Genomic DNA, 24506 nt, shown 5'->3' with positions numbered 1-24506 from the left:
AAAGAGTGTGAGATTTTTTATAACAATAGTTACAGATACGGAGGTTCTCTGGACTCCTTTGTTTGTTTGTTTTTTTCAACATAAACATGAGCAGATTTGATCAAGGAATAATGCTCTCAGCATTAAAAAGGCAACTAATAGAACTTTTTTTTCCCAAGCAGTGATGAAAATAGATCACTAAGGGTCTGATGCCAAGTCCTTGGAAGTCAATGGGAAGTTGTTCAATTGATTTCAATGAGCTTTGGAATAAGCCCCAATTCTTAGGGAGAATTCACTCAGGAATTTTTCATCCTGTCTTAACTCAGAGTCCCCTCAAATTTACAGAGGGGGAGGTGGTGGTTGCAGCGCAGACCTGCCATGCTGGTGCTTTGCCACCCGGGGTAGTTCTTACACAAGGGGAATCCTCAGAGCCAGCTATGCCACCAGAATGGTACGAAGTGATGGAGTGGGTCCTCCTGTGTGTGGAGCTGCTGATCATCATCTTTTGTAGTCAATGCTCCTGTGAGCTGTGAAGCCAAGGCAAGGCTGTCGTATTATTCAGGGTTCACAGCTCTGCTTTGAAGGAACAGCAGGTCTTTGGCATTATTACTATTTTCAGGCAAACTCAATGCATTTCAGGGGTGGTGAGGAGCAGAGCTGGTGCCTCAGCTCTAACTACCTCATCAGCCCTCAGAGCCTCACTCCTCTGTGACAGAATTATTAATTTCCACCTGGGCAATTCGGCTCTCTCCAGCCTCTGAAAGTTCCACTTTCCATGGCCTCCAAAGCCCTCTGTAGTTCTCTGAATCGCTAGTTCTTGGTGTTTGTGGATGGACTGAAACTGTGTGCACTTCTACCTGTTAACCCTTTCATTGGTGCTGTTAGAACTGCTTGGGAACTTTGTTTCACCAGGATTTCTCATGCTGAGAATCCAAACCTACAGTAGTATTACCTTCCAAAATGACTTCAGCTTTGTAGAATTTGCGTTCATTGGAACTGCATCCCCTTTAATCACAGAAAACCTTCCAGTTTGTGTGTGTGTGTGTGTGTGTTTCTCACTTGTTCTTCCCTTTCAGTGATTTAAGATGTTGGCTTCTAGACACACTGAGGAGAGACTGGCTTATTTTAAATGCTGCTGAACAGCCGGTGCACACAACAAGAATCTATGGTGTGTTTGCATGAGGTCTGGATATAGGTAATTATTCAAGATCTACGAGGATTACTTGTGGCACCTTTGAGACTAACAAATGTATTTGGGCATAAGCTTTCGTGAGCTAAAACGGATGCATGCAGTGGAAAATATAGTAGGAAGATAGATATACACAGAGTACGTGAAAAAATGGGTATTGCATACCAACTGTAATGAGACCAATTTATTCAGGTGGGCTGTTATCAGCAGGAGGAAAAAATACCTTTTGTAGTGATAATCAGGATGGCCCATTTCAAACAATTGACAAGAAGATCTGAGTAACAGTGGGAGGTGGGGAAATTAGCATGGGGAAATAGTTTTTACTTTATGTAATGACTCATCCCCTCCGAGTCTTTATTCAAGCCTAATTTAATGGTGTCCAGTTTGCAAATTAATTCCAATTCTGCAGTTTCTCGTTGGAGTCTGTTTTTGAAGTTTTGTTGTTGGAGAATTGCAGCTTTTAGGTCTGAAATTGAGTGACCAGGGAGGTTAAAGAGTTCTCTGACTGGTTTTTTAATGTTATAATTCTTGATGTCTGATTTGTGTCCATTTATTCTTTTGTGTAGAGATTGTCCAGTTTGGCCAATGTACATGGCAGAGGGGCATTGTTGGCACATGATGGCATATATCACATTGGTAGATGTGCAGGTGAAGGAGCTTCTTATGGTGTGGCTGATGTGATTAGGTCCTATGATGGTGTCCCTTGAATAGATATGTGGACAGAGTTGGCAACGGGCTTTGTTGCAAGGATAGGTTCCTGGGTTAGTGTTTTTGTTGTGTGGTGTGTGGTTGCTGGTGAATATTTGCTTCAGGTTGGGGGGCTGTCTGTAAGCAAGGACTGGCCTCTCTCCCAAGATCTGTGAGAGTGAGGGATCGTCTTTCAGGATAGGTTGTAGATCCTTGATGATGCACTGGAGAGGTTTAAGTTGGGGTCAGAAGGTGACGGCTAGTGGCGTTCAGTTACTTTCTTTGTTGGGCCTGTCCTGTAGTAGGTGACTTCTGGGTATTGCCAGGTATGCCGTGACATACAGCTACCACTCTGAAACCTGTATTAAAGTTCTGTACATATGGGAAGACAGAGTCCAAATACCGGGAGCAGGTCTACACTACCGCTTAAGTCGATCTAACTTATGTCACTTAGGGTGTGAAAAAGCCACCCCTCTGAGCGACACAAGTTACAGCAACCTAAATGCTGTCCACACCAGCACTATGTCAGCAGGATATGCTCTAGCACCGACATTGCTTTCGCCTCTCGCAGAGGTGGAGTAATTATGCCCATAGGAGAGCTCTCTCCCTTCGGCACAGAGCGTCTTCACCAGACGCACTCTAGCAGCGCAGGTGCATCAGAGCATCTGCACTGATGTAGTGCTTCTAGTGTAGACTCACCCTCAGATCTTAGCCTCAGTCTAGGGCTTTTATAAACAACTATGCCGTTCTACCAGCCCACGCTCATTTGCACAAACAGTTATACGTATGCAATGTTTTGTTGCCATAGGTGACTGTCTGCTCTCCAGAGATGGTTGACTATCCAGGTGCTTAAAGTTAAGCATGTGTGTAAGTGTCTGAAAAATCCCCTCCAAAATTTGTTTTGGCTCAACCCAAAATAAAACCTATTTTGATTATTCTCCCCAAAATGAAAAACTGAAATATTTTCATTTCTGATTGAATGAAACATTTTGTTCTCACCAAAACATTTGTTTGTTTGTTTTGTGTTTCATTAGGTTTTATTTTGGGAAGGGTTGTACCTTTTAGGTGTTTTATTTTAAAATGGTTAAATAAGTCTGACTAAATTTCAACACAAAATGTTTCAGAATGAAAAGTCAAAATGTTTCATTTTGAAAATGTTGAAATTTCAACTTTAAAAAAAATCATTTTTTTTCAAAAAGAAAAGGAGGACTTGTGGCACCTTAGAGACTAACCAATTTATTTGAGCATGAGCTTTCGTGAGCTACGGCTCACTTCATCGAATGCATACAGCGCACTTCATCGGATGTTTCCACGGTATGCATCCGATGAAGTGCGCTGTAGCTCACGAAAGCTCATGCTCAAATAAATTGGTTAGTCTCTAAGGTGCCACAAGTCCTCCTTTTCTTTTTGCGAATACAGACTAACACGGCTGTTACTCTGAAACCTGTCATTTTTTTTTCAGTGAAACTATTGGAAAATTCAACCCAAGTTTGCAAATAGTTTTGGTCAAACTGAAATTGCAATTTTGAGGGGGAATAAACTATCTGTCAAAACAAATTTGACCTGCTCTAATCTGATTGATTTGTTACAAAATGTATTTCAAAACTGCAGTTCTGTGCTGTTGTTCTTCCTGTCATATTGCAGAAACCAGTCAGGAGTTTCTGCAGCTGGTTCCAAGATGAGAGGAAGGACAAGGGGTGTGTCTGGTTTCATACACTTGGCTCAGAGTGCAGAGCGGGTTTTTGTACAGGCTGTCTATGGCTTTCTAGTACTGTGCGATCCCAGACGGCACAATAATAGGTAGCAGCATCCTCTTGGGTTAGTTGGTGTACTCTGAGATTAGAGGTGGATGTAAAACCAATTTTCTCAGCTTCAAACTTTTTGCTGTCAAAGCCTTCATCCATAATAGCTGATCCTGATCCAATATACAGAATCCTCTTTGGAGCTGCCCCAGGGCTCTGTTGATACCAGTGTATATAAGCAGTGTTAAAATTAAAACTTTTGCCAGAAATTTTACACCACATATATGAACTTCTAGTTTCCGCTATGGTGATGGACAATGAAGTTTGTATCAGCGTTATTTGCATATATCCATCTAGAAAGAAAAAAGGAGAAATGATATTATAAACCTGAAGTCAAAGGAATTTGGAACGTGTCTGGTAGCTGAAGGAATGTGTACATGTGGGAAAGAACAGAATGGAAAAATGACTTACAAGACCATGTCCAAGCCACAATAAGAACCTGCAGCAGTAACATTCTCACTGGTTGGGTTGAACTTGAAACAGAGGACTATGAAATAACCCCTCAGTTGGAGAGAGGTGCAGCTGGGGACAGGAAATGGGTTGTTTAAGCCTTCTCCAATGATAGCTCTCCTGGCTGCAGATGTGTGGGGTAAGTTTTCAGAAGAGTCAAACTATGTATGTAGTCAGGTGGTCAGAAGCGAAAATCCCAGGTTGGGGAGGGGGCTGAAGTCTCATCTGTTTTCATAAACCAACTGGAGGGGTAAAAATGTTTGCAAATCAAGGATTGTGTCCTCCCGATAATGCAGCCACACATTCTAAAGCAGAAGTGAAGGCAAGTACGGTAAAACTTGTGTAGTTGTTTGCATAGAATCCCATCTGATTGCCATCTGTCAGGGGCTTGATTTTTGGTTTGTTTTACAGGCAGAGGAAGCAGGGGCATGCACAGGAATTTAAATTTGACCTTTTGGATGGGCACGTTGGAACAGTGGCCGGGGACTGGAGCAGGGGCCCAGTTGGGGCCAGGGCGGGGGCTGGAGCAGTGCATGGCCAGGGCTGGGGCAGTGAACGGTGGTCAGCCGCCAGGGCTGGAGTAGCGGCCAAGGCTAGGACCAGAGCTAGAGCAGAAATGCATATTTTTTAGATGAATACTGGGGGGGCTGTGCCCCTGCTTGCCCCCACTTGTGCATGCCCCTGGGCACAGGCATATGAGGAGAGCATGTAATGTGGTTATGAGCACGCTTCATTGCTCCTAGCAGTGCCTGAATGTGTGCTCAGTGGCTCACGTGGGCCAGCACCGATGTCCATGCTGGCTGGGCAGGAGCACGCTCCCTCCATTACAAATCTGAGTCTGCGTCTTCTCTCGGGTGTACACATAGTCACTGGGCTGCACACCCGCCATTGTCAGTTCAGTTGTGTGCTATTGGTGCCCTCTACTGAGATATGACACGTGCTCGTGTACATTAATAACGGACCTTATCCTGTCTTCCAAAAAAGGCCATTTGTACACTTAATTACTGGTATGTAATTTTGCTTCAAATGTGTAGGTTAAATGTTGCCACAAGGTTTCATTTTAAAGATATAATATAAGCACATCCCTTTGAGATATTAAATAGCATATGTGATGGAGCATGTACCACACACTGGCAAAGAAAGAGTTAACCTGAGCCCCTGCCAGACAGCAATCAGTGCAGCCAGTTGCATCTGGAGGGTGGGCCAGGCCTAATTTAGAATTATGCTTATCTGGGTAGGATTTGGTGGGTGAATTAAGGATGAATGCTAGTTGGGAGGTACAGGCTGTCTGTAGTGGCTTGCCAGAGGGTTCCTGGATTGGGCTGAAGATCTGTCATAAAGTCATTCGACTGTTGTTTTCTGTGACACTCTGTAACTCTGTAATGGTAACATCCTGTCTGGCAAGAACTCACTTATCAATAGCTGGGATGTGAAATCCTCATTTCTTTGTTGTTCTTTCACTGTAGTCCCCATTTCCCTCTTGTTTGTCTGTATAATCTCTGTCTGGTTCTGTGATTGTTTCTGTCGGCTGTATAATTAATTTTGTTGAGTATAAACCAATTAAGCTGGTGGGATATAATTGGTAAGATAATCATGTTACAATATGTTAGGATTGGTTAGTTAACCTTCAGTAAAATGATAGGTTAAGGTATAGCTAAGCAGAGCTCAAGTTTTACTATATAGTCTGCAGTCAATCAGGAAGAAGGGGGGAATGGGGTGGGGGAACTGGAATCATGATTTGCTGAGGGGGAATGGGAACAGGGACACAGGCAAGGCTCTGTGGTGTCAGAGTTGGGAAGGGGGACACTAAGAAAGGAAATTGGAATCATTGCTTGCTGGGAGTTCACCCCAATAGACATAGAATTGTTTGCACCTGTGGACTTCGGGTATTTTAGCTCTTGTTCATGTGAGAAGGACCAGGGAAGTAAGCGAGTGAAGGAATAAGCCCCTAAGACCCACCCTCAAATCCTTATACTCTCTCTTATGAAACTCCAAATGCACAATAGCTTTACTCCAAGAAACTCCTTTATCTGCTAATGAGTTACAAAAAAACTGCACAGGGACTGGATAACAGTTTCTGTATTTAAACAGCCTGATCCACTTGACCTTTAATTCTGCTTGATTGCACTTGCACAAATTATTGAGTGGTGCTACTGGGCCACCAGACTGTGGTATGAGAGTGTGGATTTTCCTTCTCTGTATTCCTCCAAATGATCTTAAAAGCCCTTGATAGATACTGTGATACCCTGATTGGTGTATATGTGCAAAGAACAAGGATGGTACCCCAAATGCCCAGCTATGTGGCATAAACCCAGTCCTGCTCGCAGCTAAAGAAAACTCTTCTTCAGCCCAAGTGGAGGGGGCTGTGCTTTGAGTTAGAAGGATCTGAAATGTATCCCTACTGCTGTCAGGGAGTTCCAAGGCCACAGTGAGTAGCATCGTGACAATTTCAGTGGTCATGGATTTCTTTCTTTTCATTAAATGATGGAATGGAACTTCCACTTGGCTCTGCCCAGGACATTTTCCAAGTGTCGATTAGCCTCATGTGTCTACACTAGACTTTTTTCCCTAAAATTTCTCTCAGTTTCTACCCCTGGGTCAGTTCCACTGGTGGAAGCAAGTTGGGAATGCTGCTGTAGAAAGGTGCCTGTGGCTGCCAGCAGATTTATGTCTTTCAGGGTGTGTTGTCACTCTAGATTTACCTTGGCTCTTACCCTGGTTTTAGCCAAAACCCCTCTCTCCTCCTCACACAAAACCCTTATGCCCAGGCTTATATGTGTTTTGAACCTGGGCTTGCTTGCCTGGCTGGGAGTGTAGATTTACAGCCTGGGTTTTGCTCTAAGGTAGGACCAAAGCTGCCCACTTTTCAGTGGGGATGCAGCTGAATCCCAGGTTGTGGAGCTCAGGTTTTGATACCCCTTCAATGCCATCTCACAATTCCCCGGAGCTGTATTTTCTGGCCTTTTACCTACACTACTAACTTCCCATTCGCCTCTACTGGCTTATATACTCAGTCAGCATTTAACACCTCATTTCATCTAACCTGCTCCACCTCTGCCCTGCTCAGCTCAGTCAAACAGCTTGAGAAGATGCTGTCCCAGCATGTCCTTGATGGTCAAAGCTCGTTGCTCTCTGCTGTGATTTTGAGAGGTGCATCTGAAACCAGCATCCTTGCGAGAGCATCTCGAAGAGGCTAGCAGAGGAGGGATCCGGTAGATAGCTCTCCAATGTTGGGAGTGAATCAAAATCCTTCAGGGTGCCTATCACAAGGCAAAGGATGCCTGGCAAAAATCCGGCAGTGGCTCATCAGCCTGCCCTTACTCCAAGGAGATTAACTGGGTGTTCACCACCACCCTGAGTATGGATCCCTCCCTTCTTGCATGACAGGCTTTTTGAGCTGGGAGAGTGTGAATTCTAGACTGGTGCAGAGGGGATGAGGACAGCACCACAGGCTCCTCTGGTGGCAGAGGAGCAGGAACAGAGCCAGGACCTGGACTCGACCCTGGAACAGACTCTGTGGCTAGCGGGGTTGGGGAATGTCCTAAGTCCATGCTCTGAGGATGTGTGTGGGCCCAGGGAATGTGCTGGACAGGAAACACCTGTGGAGCCAGAGCTGCAGCTGGGAATTGGCCATTGCTGCCACCTTTGTTACTATGAGGGAAAATTACAGCAGAAGTGGGATAGAGTTTTGGGTTACAAGCAATAAAACTATTGTTATGGAGGATATTTATGTGCTATAGGGTGGTCTTAGCTTCAGTTGTGGGTGGAAGCCATGCCCAGTTCCCTGGTCCCCCATCCTCCAACCTCCCCACCATGTGTGATCCAAGCCTGGGGCGGGGGGGAATTTAAATGTGCAACTTTTGATTTATTCTAGCAACTGTTGCATTGATGGTGGGAGGAAATCTGATCTGGGACTACCAGTTTAGCAAGCTTAAGTACATATTTCCACATATTCTTCTTTCTATAGCTGTCACACTGTAGTACAGTTATTCCAATACTAGTAATACAGCGCTATGGCAGGAAGACTGCATTAGAATATATCCCAATATCTCCTGGTGACAATGGCATCTTGGTGTTGTGCATGCGTGGCACAATGTCTGGGGGGTTGGGGGATGTGTGGAGGCAGTTCCATTGTCAGCAAGTTTCTGCACCCTAGTTCAGAAGCCTGGTAATGTTTGTCTGAAGTTTTCCATGTTCCTGGTTATTGATTTTTCTCCTCTATAAGAAAAGTCTTAAGCATCAAGACAGTCAGGGATATTTCTGGGCATGGCAAACTTCTAGCAATCACCCCCGGGGGCTGGAACAATTTGTATATAACAAGGAGTCAGGTGGCACCTTAAAGACTAACAGATATATTTGGGCATAAGCTTTTGTGGGTAAAACATCTGAAGGTAAAACATCCATTGCAATCCACATACTACACTGACTATGGTGAGAGATTGTGCCACACACTCTCAAAGAAACTGAGGAACCACCCGATCATCATCCTGTACAGCAAACAGGAGAAGATCAAGAATGAGCTCTCAAAACTAGAGACTCTCATACAAAACCAACCTTCCCCACAAACTTCCACTTGGCTGGACTTTACAAAAACAAGACAAGCCATTTACAATGCACACTTTACTTCTGTACAGAGCATAAAGGACAGTAAACTATCTAAACTCCTGCATGCCGCAGGGGGCTACAACAGTGGTACCCTTAACTCACCCAACAATATTGTTAATCTATCCAACCACACATTTAGCCCGGCAGAAAAGTCTGTCCTGTCTCGGGGACTCTCTTTCTGCCCCACCACCCCCACGCATATGATACAGTTCTGCGGTGATCTGGAAGCCTACTTTCGCCGTTTCCGACTCAAGGAATATTTTCAACACACCACTGAAGAGAGCACTGACCTACGGGAACCCTTCTACCAACACTACAAGAAGGAGAATTCTGTGTGGACTCCTCCTGACGGTCTAAATGACAGATTGGACTTCTACATAGAGTGCTTCCACCGATGTGCACAGCCTGGAATGTGAACAAACAGCATCACTTGCCCTATAACCTTAGCTGTACAGAACACAATGCCATCCATAGCCTCAGAAACAACTCTCTGACATTATAATCAAAGGGGCTGACAAAGGAGGTGCTGAAATCATCATGAAAAGATTGGATTATGAACAGGTGGCTGCCAGGCAACTCTCCAACACCACATTCCACAGGGCACTATCCTCCCATCCCACTGAGGAATACCAAAAGAAACTACACCATCTGCTCAAGAAACTCCCTGCTACAGCACAGGAACAAATCTACACAGACACACCCCTAGAACCCTCATATCTACTCTATCGACACCATCATAGGACCCAACCACACCAGCCATACCACCAGAGACTCATTCACCTGCACATCTACTAATGTGATATGTGCCATTATGTGCCAGAAATGCCCCTCTGCCATGTACATTGGCCAAACTGGACAGTCTCTATGTAAAAGGATAAATGGACACAAATCAGACATCAGGAATGGTAACATACGAAGCCAGCGGGAGAACACTTCAATCTCCCTGGACACTTAATAACAGATTTAAAAGTAGCCGTTCTTCAACAAAAAAAAACTTCAAAAACAGACTTCGAAGAGAAACTGCAGAACTACAATTCATTTGCAAACTTAAGACCATCAATTTGTGCTTGAATGGGGATTGGGAATGCCTGGCTCACTAAAAAAGCAATTTTCCCTCTCTTGGTATTGACACCTCCTCATCAATTACTGGGAGTGGACCACAGCCACCCTGACTGAATTGGCCTTCTACCTTGGTTCTCCCCTTGTAAGGTAACTCCCTTCTCTTCATGTGCCAATATATATTAATGCCTAGATCTGTAATTTTCACTCCATGCAGCTGAAGAACTGGGCTTTTTACCCATGAAAGCTTATGCTTATTATGAAGGCCAATAAATCTGTTAGTCTTTAAAGTGTCACCTGAGTCCTCGTTGTTTTTGTGGATACAGACTAACATGGCTACCCGTCTGATAATTTGTAGATAGTCAGGATGCTGAGACCCATTGAACCAAACTGTAAAGCCTGCATATAATGGAAACCACTTCAAGCCAGATGGTGCAGCAGCATCCCTAGTTCCAGCACCTATGACCACTCCAGTAGCTTACTAGCCCTCTCCATTCATTGATTTGCTCTTCAGTCAGCAGGGGGAAAAATGTCATCTTCTTAATAAATGGCCTTCTATCATAGGCCTGGAAAACTTACTTTCTCTTCCAATCAGGGATCTTCCGCAGACTGTGATGGTCTTATATCTAGCTCAGAGAAAATGAGTATCTACTCGTGATTTCAGCTGATTAAGATTAAGAAGGCAACTATGTGTGTGGAGTTTTGTATTTTTTTTGTATACTTTTGAAAGTCTGTGGCTCCGAATACAGAGTAAGGTTTTTGTGCAGCTTGTCTATGACTTTCTAACACTGTGCGATCCCAGTAGGCACAGTAATAGGTAGCCATGTCGTTTTAGGTTAGTTTCTCTACTGTTAGGGTACAGGTGGGTTTTTCAGTTATCTTAACTTGAAACGTGTCCTGGCCAAAACTTGATTGATTAGTTTGTGTCTTAAAGTAGAATATCCACTCCAGAACATCTCCAGGTCTCTGTCGATACCAGTGTATATAAGCATCACCAAAATCGATGCCAGAAACTTTACAGTGAATTCTTACTGTTTGTGTCGGTTTCCTTGTGCTGGATAACTGAGCTTGTGTCAGTTGTACTTGTGCAGCCCCATCTACAAGAAAGGAAGAAAAAAATATCATAAGCATGAATTTGGAGGCTTTCTGGTTATTGCTCAGTAAACTGCATATTTGTAGAAAACTAGGTGAAAACCAGCTTATATGACCAAATTGAAGCCACAATAAGAACCTGCACCAGTAACATTGTCACTGACTTCAGTTGAGCCTGCATGTAAGAAACAGAAGGCTGTAAGTTAGGATCTTGGATGGAGGGCCGAGTGCCTTTGGGGAGAGGAAGTGACTCACTTAAGTAGCAGCCTGTCATAAATATAAAAGGAAGGGTAAACACCTTTAAAATCCCTCCTGGCCAGAGGAAAAACCCTTTCACCTGTAAAGGGTTAAGAAGCTAGGATAATCTCACTGGCACCTGACCAAAATGACCAATGAGGAGACAAGATACTTTCAAAGCTGGGGTGGGGGGAGAAACAAAGGTTCTCTCTGTCTGTGTGTTGCTTTTGCCGGGAACAGAAAAGGAATGGAGTCTTAGAACTTAATAAGTAATCTAGCTAGATATGTGTTAGATTCTGTTTTGTTTAAATGGCTGATAAAATAAGCTGTGTTGAATGGAATGTATATTCCTGTTTTTGTGTCTTTTTGTAACTTAAGGTTTTGCCTAGAGGGATTCTCTATGTTTTGAATCTGATTACCCTGTAAGGTATTTACCGTGCTGATTTTACAGAGGTGATTCTTTTACTTTTTCTTCAATTAAAATTCCTCTTTTAAGAACCTGATTGCTTTTTCATTGTTCTTAAGATCCAAGGGTTTGGGTCTGTGTTCACCTATGCAAATTGGTGAGGATTTTTATCAAGCCTTCCCCAGGAAAGGGGGTGTAGGGCTTGGGGGGATTTTTGGGGGAAAGACGTTTCCAAACGGTCTCTTTTCCTGTTACATATTTGTTAGATGCTTGGTGGTGGCAGCAATAAAGTCCAAGGGCAAAAGGTAAAATAGTTTGTACCTTGGGGAAGTTTTAACCTAAGCTAGTAAAAATAAGCTTGGGGGTTTTCATGCAGGTCCCCACATCTGTACCCTAGAGTTCAGAGTGGGAAAGGAACATTAACACAGCTGAGAACAGTTCTGTTGGTTGTAGGTATGTCAGTCCCATGTGAGGTTAATTTGACTGATAGTCATTAAGACAAAAGTGAGCCATCATGAGTTTCAGCAATAAGTCTAGTATGAAGCAGATGCTCCAGTGAACTTAGGACCCAACACACCACTGTTCCTTAAGAGGCTGGACAATGAAGGGTTCATGTTGGTTGGTACAGTAGACCCCAACTTTCTTATTTAAGCCTTTATTCAGGAAAGCATCTGCATTAAGCCCATATTTAATCTTAAGTGCTTTGCTGCCATCCCATTGAAGACAAATCACTGCCTGTTTCTATTTTAATGATTATTTTTCCCCAGAGTAAAAGCCTTCAGCAGTATTCCCTGTGTGGTACAGGGGACTGTGCCTGTAAGGTCTGAGATTCCCAGGCAGAGTCTGGATGGGGCATTGAAGCATTTGTTGCTATGAATAGCCAGCTGGAATCTGACACAGAGAAAAGCAGATCTTTTGCAAGCTCCTTAACACTGAGTGATCACTGAACACTACACTTACCTCCACCCTCCCTATCAGGGGTATTATAGTATGTTGAGTGGTTTTTTTTGTTTTGTTTTTTTAAAATAAGCTAGTGTGGAGTTTCTGCAGCCAAATGGCAAAATCATGGAGGTAGCTGTAGTTTCATACATTTAATGGGATATAGCTCAGTATTCAGAGTGGGTTTTTGTACAGGCTGTCTATGGCTTTCTAACACTGTGTGATCCCAATAGGCACAATAATAGGTAGCTCCATCGTTAGGAGCTATTTCATTTACTGTTAGGGTAGAGATGGGCTGGTGAGGCTTCTTTTCACAATTAAACTTGTTCTCATCAGAATCTTTGTCAAATTCAAGTTTTTCAGATGAGATGTACAGAATCCGCTCTGGAGCTTCACCAGGTCTGTGTCGATACCAGTGTATAACAGCACTCCCGAAGTTCTGAATTCCAGAAGCCTCACGGACTATACGTGCAGTTTGATTTTCTGCCCTGGTAACAGACACCTGAGCTTGTCACAGATGTATTTGTGCACATCCATCTAGAAAGAGAGCAAGAAAAGAAATTAACATGAATCTAGAGCATGGTGATTTGTTACTCAGTAATGTACAACTGTGTAGAAGAGGGTAAAAAAGGAAACGTACAAGACAAAACCAAAGCCAGAATAATGATTTGGAGCAGCTACGTTTTACAGGTTTTGCTTGGACCTGCATTTATGAGAAATATGACTGTTGTGTTGGGATGGACAGAGAAGTGCGTTTGAGGACAGGAAGTGACTTGTTTAGTTAACAGGGGATGAGGTTTTGCTGGCTGCATATGTTAATTTAAAATAGGTAGCGTTATGGGTGAAACTCCTCCGAAGTTAATGCTCTTTGATAAAAGTGTCTGGCATGAAGCAAATTCTTCCGCTATCTTTAGACCAGTGTGGGTTGCATCATAGAAGTCTGTGTAATGAAGGATTGGTCTTTTCATTATATTACAGTGGTTCCAAGAGGCCTCTGTCTGGGTGCTGTCCCCATTGTGTGAGTTACTATACATAGCAATATATAGAGTGACTGTCCCAAAGATCTTCAGTATTTGCACCGGCAGAGAATTTTTGGTACACAATGTTTAAATATACCATATCCCTCACCCTCCCCAACCAGAGTTGTCATTTGCCAGCAGATTTCTTGTAGGAGTCGCAGCAGGAATGGGTCTTGAGAGGGATTCGAAGGAGATGAGGCTAGTGGTTTAGGGATTTGGGGGCGGGGGCATTCCACACAAAAGTGGTGGAAAAAAGCACCAAGATGTTTGTGGGCAGGGATGCAAACTTTGTTGCTTGTTTGTACAGTGCCCTGTGCAGTGTGGACCAGATCTCTGATTGGGATTCCTAGCTATGATTATAACTAATACAAAGATGAAGGGACAGGCAGAGAGCCATGCTGATGTCACAGTGAAGACTAATTTTCTTGAGGGTTATTTTCTTTCCCTGTTGAAGATGGGAGGTGCTGCCCTGAGGGGTGCTGTTGCCGGTACAGCACTCAGAACCCTTCTGAAGATATTAAGCACTTCCCAGGATCCTGCTCTCGCTGAGTTTCCTAGATATGAAGTAGTGGAAAATCACTTCTTACTTCAAAGTGATACTATCCGTCTGTTCTATAAATAGTGTTGTACAGTGGCTATTATATCTGTGCACTAATGCCCTCTACTGAGATAGGATGGATCTGCAATTGTACATTTGCAGTCAATTTTGTCCTACTTCTGAAAAAGGGCCAACTCTACACTGATGTTTTTCTCGAATTAATTTACGAGTAGCCTCGTGTTTTCTTAAACACTTCTTTGTTTCCTTGTGATGAGAGCTAATCCGATCCATGATGTCTTTTCTATATTGTAGCTCCATTAGTTTTCTTATGTCTTTCTAGCATCATTTAATAAGCGATGCTTCCACGTCTGCCCTTCTTTCAAGTATCATCTGCAATCACACGCTTTCCCCAGGGGTTCTGAAGAACCTGACTCCATTTATCCTCATTGCTCTAGTAACTCAGCTTAGACTATAAAATCACTGGGGCAAGGACTCTTATTCTGTGACGTTCCCTGAACATTCATGCTAAGATTGAAATTCCACAGGATAATATCAGTTCAAGCAGAGTGTGGTCTGCTGTCACACCATGTGTTTTCTGTTGAACTGGCTTCAGAGACTAAAGATAGGCTGGTCCTTCAGAACAGAACTCTGTGGTTTTTATAAAGTGAACAATAAGCTCTTTGTGGTTCAGGGCTAATTAAACAGCAGAAAAGCAACCAAAATAAACTGACTCCTGTTTCCATCGGAGTAATATCAAAATGTAAAGTGGCCAGGCTGGTTTGCAGTGCCATTAGGTGACTTGTGGTCTGATCCAAAGCCCATTGAAGTCAATGGAAAGACACTTAGGGCTTGACGCAATAGCCATTGAGATCCACAACTGGAATCTCTAGTCAGTAATGTGAGGCTCTGTACCTGGGGAGGACACTATGCAGGATGAGCCCCAGTTACTTGGGAGTTATAAGGAGGTACATTGTTGCACCTGCATACTGGGTCCAATGCTCCTGTTTTACTTTCACTTGCTTCCTGTTTCAGCAGATGAATGACGTCTGGATTGAGAGACTGTAGTGTCAGGCAGTTATGGGGTGAGAGCCTGGCCCCATTTCCTTCTCTGGAGCCAGGATTTTCACCCCAAGTGTTCTGCTCCTCTAGACTGATGACAAATCTCCACTCAGTCAGCCCATGATAACCCCCACAGACAGCGACTGACTGTCGGCTTCACCTAATATTCAGCGGGAATTTTTTTTTTTAAAGGCCAAGGGGCAGCTAAACACACAACTCTCATTGACTTGTAACGAGATTGGGTGCCTAACTCCCCTGTGTTCCCTAGGTGACCTCGTGTTCTGCTAAACCTGACCTGGTCTTAGTGATTTATGTGGAAAATATGCACTAAATCAGCAGTTGCTGTTCATATCTAGTTGCAGAAGCCAATGAAGAGTTTCAGCCACTGGCTCCAGGCTGAGAGGAATTTTAAGGGAGGTGACAGTGGCCTCATACACGCAAAAGGCTGTGGCTCAGAATGCAGAGTGGGTTTTTGTACAGGCTGTCTAATGTTTTCTAACACTGTGCGATCCCAATAGGCACAATAGTAAGTTGCAATGTCACTGGAGGTTATTTTGTTTATGGTCAGGGTACAGGTAGACTGGCCAATCTTCTTTTCAGCATTAAACTTTCCTTTATCCGAGACTCTGTCAAATTCAGACTGCGTTGAGATGAACAGAATCCGCTCTGGAGCTGCACCGGGTCTCTGTCTGTACCAGTGTATAGGAGCCTTGCCAAAATCCTCCGACAGAGAAACACGGCAGTCAATTCGTATGGCTTTATTTCCTTCCCTGGTGATGGACAGTTGAGGCTGGGTCAGACGCACTTGTGAGGAGCCATCTGTGGAGAAACAAAGAAAAAATATCAATGTAAAACTGAAATAATGTGAAGGCTCTCCAGCTGCTGCTGTTATGTGACAAATGTATGCGGAGAGCAGTGTGAATAGGGTGACCAGATTTCCTGATTTTTATAGGGACAGTCCTGATATTCAGGGCTTTGTCTTATATTGGTGCCTGTTAACTCCCTCAACCCCGTCCCAATTTTTCACACTTGCTATCTTGTCACCCAAAGTGCGAGCAACACACTTACAGGAGCAAAACGTAGCCAGAACAAACGTCTCTAACAGCAACATTCTTGCTGCTCTTGTTAGAACTCCAGCCAGGGAATGTAAATGACGGTCTTGAATGGGGAGAGACATGTAGATGGGGAGAGGAAATGACTCATTTAGGTAATCTCCAGTTAAGTGGTACTGGCTGTATTAGATTTATTGCAAGCTGAGATAGTTACTGCTGCTCAGTATGACAACTTTGACCTTGGGTGAGTGTCAACCCTAGCACTGGAATGAAACAGATTCCTCGGGTGTGTTTCAGGATCAGTGTTGATTATTATTACTGTTGTTTATTACTTATATTACAGAAGCAACCTGAGATACTGTGCTGGATCTGGGTCCCAGGGTGAAAACAAAGAGGTAAAGACCTGCCTCATGCTGCTGACAGCCTAAAAAAAGGAGTGACCTCTCAAGCTTCAGTAGTTGCGGGTATTGAGGTTCTGTGCACTCCCCCTTTCTTTTCCTTTTCAACATAAACATCAGCATATTTGATCAAGGAATAATGCTCTCAGCATGAAAAAGGCAACTAATAGAGCTTTTTCAAGCAGTGGTGAAAATAGATCACTAAGGGTCTGATGCCAAGTCCATTGAAGTCATTGGGAAGTTCTTCAATTGATTTCAATGAGCTCTGGAATAAGCCCCAATTCCTAGGGAGAATTTACTTAGGAATTTTTCATCCTCTCTTAACTCAGACTCTCCTCAAGTTTATAGATCTAATAGAATTGTTGTCAAGGAAAAGAAATCAGGAATCTCTTAAATAAACACATTGTGCTTCCACTGAATTTCACTCTTGCGTCATCCAACTCAGAGTTGCCTCAAGGATTAACTTTTTGTTTTCACCTAAATCAATAGATTCCCATTGTTTCATTAGGGGTTTCGTATGCTGTCTGTGAATTCTGTTGCTATATATACCCTGTCTGTGAGTTTCCCTTTGGGTATCTCTTGGTGTCTATTTCCCCCCTCTGCACAAGAGTATGTAACTTTATTGGGTGAACTTCATCTCTGTGCAGAGAGCCAGAACAAGGTCCTTACACAGTTTTAACCCCACTTAAGTCCTATTTTGAGGATTATAGTGAGAAGTAAGTGCTGTATAAGCAAAAAGAAAAGGAGGACTTGTGGCACCTTAGAGACTAACCAATTTATTAGAGCATAAGCTTTCGTGAGCTACAGCTCATAAGCCTCATCCTTGCCCCTCTACAAAGAGCTGATTAATCTTTACAATAAACTATTGTGAGAACTCCTTAAAATCTGGAATATTTTGAATATACTTTGAACACTATCCAAAGAAACATAGCAACAAATATACCATATTTCAAAAGCATAGTGATTAAGTATAGAGATGGAGTGCTACCAGCACTGTCCCTGCTTTTTGGGGCTGGGATGCGGGGTGGTTGGGGCGGGGGGCAAATATACCTTTTCCTCCATCAACACAAACTTCTTATGACCTTTCTTTGAACAGACCTAGCTGGGGAAAGGGAGTTAGGGCCAGATCCCTAAAGGAATTTAGGAGCCTGAACTTGGTCATCCAGAGAAACTTGGTCTGAATTCCAAGGATTTAAAAATCATAGTTTGTACACAGGCAGTGATTTTCTAATCATGAGACCAGGAATGATCTCACAAAGAGGGCTGTACTGGATGTGAATGAGTGCGGACGTTTAAATGAGACTGAGAGCCTCCCGGTAGAATTCTTGCTGATGATGAGAATTATCTGAGCGGTGCCTTGTTAATTAAGGGTTAACTTACCTCTGACTCTTATGGGGATGTACAAGGGAGAGGAAGGTTTTGAGTAAGTTGACTCACATTAATAATCCCATTGACTGAAGTGGATTCATTCAGGATAGATGGTGGCTTTCAGAATCTATTCCTCAGGTAGTCTGATAATGCTCCATCTTCCTCTAGCTCAGTTATATTTAAACAAGAACATTCAATTTATAGTAATTCATTTGCTGTGCACTTATTTTCGTACACATTTATATCCTGTTAAATGGCCTTGTGATAGAAATCTATAGGGTTCTCTGATTTTAATTTTACCAGATAGTGTCTATGGAAACATGCAGTTCTAGGATGGAAACACTGTAATGACTGCGGTAAATATACAATATTCCTGTTCAAACAATCTCGCCTCTGAAGAATCAACATCATCCCTCTTCTTGGCATCTGGAGAGAGCCCTTTTACAGAACTTGTAGTTCCACTGCAAAAGGGTGAGTGAAAGTCCCCAGGGACTGTGTTGTGGATGTCTGGGGGCCTGATCCAAAGCTCATTGAAGTGGCTGGGAGTTCTTCCACTGACTTCACTGGGCTCTGGAGGAAACTTGAAAAGGCCTGTCCTGTAAGGTGACGAGCACCTGCGTCTCCCATTACAGGCAACAGGAACTCACAAGGCCAGGGTCTTATGGCTTTAAATCCCACCAACAGTAAAATGAAAATCCCATTCCTAATAGCAGAATGTGGGAAAAGATTCTTCTGCGTGTACTTGGGGTGTTTTTGTTGTTGTTGCTTACAGAAAAGCTCCTTGCAATAATGGTGAAGTAATTGGAATCCAAACCTGCTAGATGTTTAAACAGCATTTGTGGGTTTCCTGTCTTGATGATGAAGCAGCTGAAAGGTGACACATCCTGTTTTGTTAAAAGAATGTTTGTGTTCTGGGCAGGTTGGAAGTGGGGGGGGGGGTGGTGGAATTTGCTGTATAAACTTTTTATTCTCAAGACGTCTTGTAGCTTCACAAAATAAGGTGTTAATGGTTAAATATGAATTCTGTTAAAATTGTTGGGTCATTTTCTCCCTTCACCATTTGCTCCATGTTACAGGAAGGAGCACATTCTGAAAAAGGTAGACTTGAGAGATCTCAGCTTCTAATGCCCAGGTCCATGTTCCAGATCTTGCTACAGCCCTTTGAAAATTCTTTTTTGAGGAACACAGTGGGATAACTTTGCATGAGGACTGGGTCATAACTTTTTAACATATATATATATATATTATATAATTACCGTTCATAGAATCATAGAATATCAGGGTTGGAAGGGACCTCAGGAGGTCATCTAATCCAACCCCCTGCTCAAAGCAGGACCAATCCCCAACTAAAACCGTTATAGTGTTGAAGAGACCAGGAGGAAAACAGTTATCCGACTCAAGTATGCAATCTTATTATGACTTGATTGAAATCTCCAAAGAAAACCTTTTGTGTGATAATCAAGGTGGACCATTTCCAGCAGTTAACAAGAACGTCTGAGGAACAGTGGGGGGAGGGGGCGGGAAATAAACATGGGGAATGATTATCACTACCAAAGGCTTTCTCCCCTCCCTCTCCCCCACCCCCGCTCTCCTGCTTGTAATAGCTCATCTTAAGTGATCACTCTCTTTACAGTGTGTATGGTAACACCCATTTTTTCATGTTCTGAGTGTATATAAATCTCCTCACTGTATTTTCCACAGTATGCATCCGATGAGGGGAGCTGTAGCTCACGAAAGCTTATGCTCAAATAAATTGGTTAGTCTCTAAGGTGCCACAGGCACATGTATGACTCTCTATATTATATGTGAGTGAGTACCATATATAATCCATTGATATTAACAGGAGCCCCACACATCCATCAACACTACAATAACCAGTTTCATTTCCTCATTTGTAATGATGATAAAAAGTTCTCAGTCAAAGGTGATTGATGGTGAAATGAGCTATCAGAGGACATAAGTGTGAGCCAAAAACCTATCCATTCTCAGGAGCGGCTGGAATTCCTGGAACCTAGGATAAGGTATTCCATTTCCACTCTGCTGTAATGGACATGGCTAGAGGGAGGTACTGCATTACTGTGATCCCTAACTCCCACAACTCCCATTCCTAGCAGGGCACAACTAAATGCGCTAAGGTGTAGGGGGAGCAAAACAAGCCACTAGCTGACCCCAGCACTATAGGGGCACAGAGATGGCATCCAGCCACCTTTGTCACCAAGCTCAGTCTTGCACCGAGTGCAGTGCAGATGAATATGAGGATCTGGCCCTTTTCCATGGGACGAAGCCCCCCACGATTTCCTGTGTCCTTCTCACATTTACAATGAAGAGCTTGTAAGCTATAAATTTTGCTGCTGTTTTTGTCTTAAATCCTCGAGCCTGGCACACATGTGCACTCAGAGGAGCCAAGTTAGTTATTTTATGTTTGGCCACTGAAAGAGTAGAAAACTCCTGTATTCTGTGTACACTACGGCTCCAGCCGTGGAGATGTGCTGAAAATTTCCAGTGGAGTTGCAAACTGCTGTTTGTTCCAACCAAAAAAAGTCTTCCCCTCACATTCCCTATTCACTTTACCCTGCCCCCCCCCAAGTCTCTCCGCAGTTATTTATTGTCCCCACCCCATTCTCCCACTCCCCAGTGTCTCTGGTCACCCATTACTTTGTGAAGTCAAATGGGTAGTGACTGCTCAATCACTTGTTCTGCCTTTAGAGATGGAGCCAGCACTCGCAGGCAGTCACTGGATGTCAGCTTTACATAGTGGGAGGCGCAAACTCCCACTTCCCTGGCTCAGGCAAATCCCTACACAACTTGGGCTGGCCGAATGGGAGTTCACACTGGCCGTGGTTTGTGGGACTGCGGCTATGCCTGTTGTGTAGGCTGGTGTGCCTGGGCCAGGGGCAGGGCTCAGCCTGCTCTGCTGCAGCAGTAACATGAGAGTTGAGCCCCACACACAGAGCTGTGGTGGTTTTTGGGCAGGGTTGCAGGAAGCTTGTGGCACTGTGTAAAATCCCATGTGGCACAGTAATAGCGGCCGCTGTCTGTCTCTTTCAGCTTGTGCACCAACAAGTTAGAGATGTTTTTTGTCCCGTAGGCTGAAAATTTCTCCTTGGGGAATGCTGCCTCTCGCTTTAACTCTGACCCAGAGAGAGTGAGGTACAGCAGCCTGTGTGGGGCCTCTCCAGCTGGGGCTCGGTACCAGTGGATGTAGGTAGAGTCCGATCCACCAAACACCTTGCAAGTGAATTTGGCAGAGCTGCCTTGAAGTGGCTGCTTTGTGACCGAGATCTGCTCCTGCTCCAGGTGAATGGCCCACAGAACAGCTGGAAGGCAAAAAGAGAGAAAGCAGCCATTTGGAGACAGCAGCTAGACATTTCCCTCTTCTAAGAGCAGTAATATGTACATGGCCTTGCCACCTGTAAGTTCTTGAGGAAGGTACATGGGTTTGATTATCCATTGCCTTGCACCTTGTATAGCCATTTATGTTTCTATAATTGTGAGGGGGAAATGAGTAAAGCCTCTATCTCTACTGTGAATGAACAATCAATTTCTGTTTACATGTGGGCAAAGATGGTGTGAATAATTACACAAGGTACAGGGCAGTGAAGAATCAGACCCTGTATCTGTGAGCATCCAGGATTATGATTTCCCCATTTCAGTACACCAGTTTTATTTCAGTGCAATGCCATTGGCTTTATTGGGATTGCATGAGCATCGAGTTGTTACTTTGGACTCGAGATTCAGGCCCATGTTGGGTTTTTTTGTTTTGAATAAATACAGAATAAAATCACTAATTACAGCTAATGTGTCCAGTAAACTTACCAGGGAAGAAGCAAGCAAAGAGGGCTTCCAGACATCCCACCATGTCTCCTTAACTTGCTGCACCTTTTCAGGAAGGAGAGTTATCAACATTAATGGTGCTCAATTTGGTCAAAAGAAAAATACAGTTACCCAGTCCTGACTGAAGAAAGCAAGAAATGAGTATATTGCTGCTGTTCTTACTGTACTGGCTGGTTTCCTGTTGGGTTGGGGGTGGAGGGAAGAGGGGGAGAGTGTGTGTGTGAGAGAGAGAGAGAGAGCGAGCCACTAACCATTTTAGGTTCTTAGGTCCAGATCTTAATGCAGTGATTAGGATGATTTCAATGGAAGTTAGGAGACTAAATACCGCTGAGAATTTCAGCCTTAGTGCATTCTCCTTCCAGGAAAGGGAAGATCCATATAGCGAATTGTAGTGCACTTTCCCACTATTAATGCTCTGTGGTTAAGGCACTGAACTAGGATACAGGAGGTCTGAACTCAATTCACAGCAACGCCACAAATGCCATGCATGACCACACACAAGTTACCAAGAGCCTGATTTTCAGAGGTGCAGAGTACCCACTTGTTCTGTCGATTTCTGCTGGAGGGAGAAGTGCTCAGCTCTTGTTGAAAATCTGGCCCATACTTTTCTTTTTACAGCTGGAGGACAGGAGATTATTGTTTCTTTTTATGTCTTGTCTATTTAGACTGTAACCTCTTTGAGGCAGGGACCATCCCTCACTGTGGTCTACAGCATCTAGCACAGTGGGACCCCTCTCTTTCAGTTGGGGCCTATAGGCCCTAAATCATGAAAATAATAGTTTTATTATTATAGTGGAAACCAAAGGCCCAAATCTGTCCTTGGAGTTCCGAGAATTAAACCCAGGAATCCTGAGTTTCAGTATTTCTCTTCTTTCAGCAAATACCTGTAACATGTATATCATCCCCCTTTAGTGCCTGATCCACATAGAGGATAACAGCCTAGTAGTGATACCAGTTACTCTGTTAGTAGAAGTGACAGAGGTCTATGAATGGAACCTCTATTTTTGTTTCTGTTTTTTAAATTAGGACAGTGTATAAAAAAAGACTACTTTAATAGACTATTAAGGTTGCAAAATCAAGCACTCAGAAGTTAGCAAATGCCAGACTTAATGTTGCCCAGGCAACCTTAATTTGGTCCGCTTATGTATATGTGTTACGATACAGTCTTTAATTACATGATCACACACTTTTTCTTCCGCTGGACTCCTGTTTCATTTTGTGCACAGGGTGGTTGGTGCTCTGGGGTTGAATCAGGGTTGTGTACTGAAGGAGGCTGTTGTATGTAGGACCCTGGACTCATTTGCTGCAGAATTTGGAAGGTGTCTGGTGGATGAGGGAGGGGGTTGCAGGAAAGGGAAGGCTGGTCTCATTATAAAGGCAGTTGGGTGTCAACAGGGATAATTGGATTCTATCCCTGCCTGTGCCTCAGAGTTCCTGTGTGATGCTGGGCAAGTCACTTAAAGCAAAATATTCACAGCTGGACACACATTATGTGCACCTCCTTTTCTGGGTGGCCTCCTGGGACCTGATTTGCAGAAGCTCTGAGCGCTTATGACTGCAACTGAAGTTGGTCGGAGCAGTGCTTTGAACATATCAAGTGCTATGAAAATGTGAAGTACAGTGGAAAATCGGGCAGTAGAGGTCTCAGGTTGAGCACCCAAAATTAGTGGACACTTTGACAATTTTGGCCATAATCCTTCTGTGCCTCAGTTCCCCACAGTAAAATGGGGTTAATAACACCATTTAATCTCACAGGGCTGTTGTGAAAAGAAATTCATTAATGTTTAAGTACCCAGATACTACAGTGACCGCAGCATAGAAATGCCCATGTTTGGATGGTCTGTATTAAATAAGGCTTCGGGCCACATGGATGTGGAGGATAAAGAGAAATTCTGAATAACTAGTGATTCACTGAATGAGGTAGGGATCCTATCCAAAAATAGCAAGTGATCATGTAAATAAAGACTATCATAATACCAGGAAGGGGCAAGCATATATTTCATATCACCCACCTGCAACCTAGTTTTACTTTCACGTCCTTCCTGTTTTGGGGTGAATATTGTCAAGCCTGGGGGCAGGTCTACATGCTAAGTTAGAAAAAGCCACCCCCCTGAGCGACGCAAGTTACAGCAACCTAAATGCTGTCCACACCAGTGCTAGGTCGGCAGGAGATTCTCTACCGCCGACATCGCTTTCGCCTCTCGCAGAGGTGGAGTAATTATGCCCAGAGGAGAGCTCTCTCCCTTCGGCACAGAGCGTCTTCACCAGACGCACTCCAGCAGCGCAGGTGCATCAGAGCATCTGCACTGATGTAGTGCTTCTAGTGTAGACTCACCCTCAGATCTTAGCCTCAGTCTAGGGCTTTTATAAACAACTATGCCGTTCTACCAGCCCACGCTCATTTGCACAAACAGTTATACGTATGCAATGTTTTGCTGCCATAGGTGACTGTCTGCTCTCCAGAGATGGTTGACTATCCAGGTGCTTAAAGTTAAGCATGTGTGTAAGTGTCTGAAAAATCCCCTCCAAAATTTGTTTTGGCTCAACCCAAAATAAAACCTATTTTGATTATTCTCCCCAAAATGAAAAACTGAAATATTTTCATTTCTGATTGAATGAAACATTTTGTTCTCACCAAAACATTTGTTTGTTTGTTTTGTGTTTCATTAGGTTTTATTTTGGGGAGGGTTGTACCTTTTAGGTGTTTTATTTTAAAATGGTTAAATAAGTCTGACTAAATTTCAACACAAAATGTTTCAGAATGAAAAGTCAAAATGTTTCATTTTGAAAATG

The sequence above is a fragment of the Lepidochelys olivacea genome (genome assembly GCF_965140295.1).
Source record: "Lepidochelys olivacea isolate rLepOli2 genome assembly, chromosome: 2".
Classification (NCBI taxonomy): domain Eukaryota; kingdom Metazoa; phylum Chordata; order Testudines; family Cheloniidae; genus Lepidochelys; species Lepidochelys olivacea.
The sequence above is the reverse complement of the archived record's forward strand: the minus strand, read 5'-3'. Positions refer to the sequence as shown.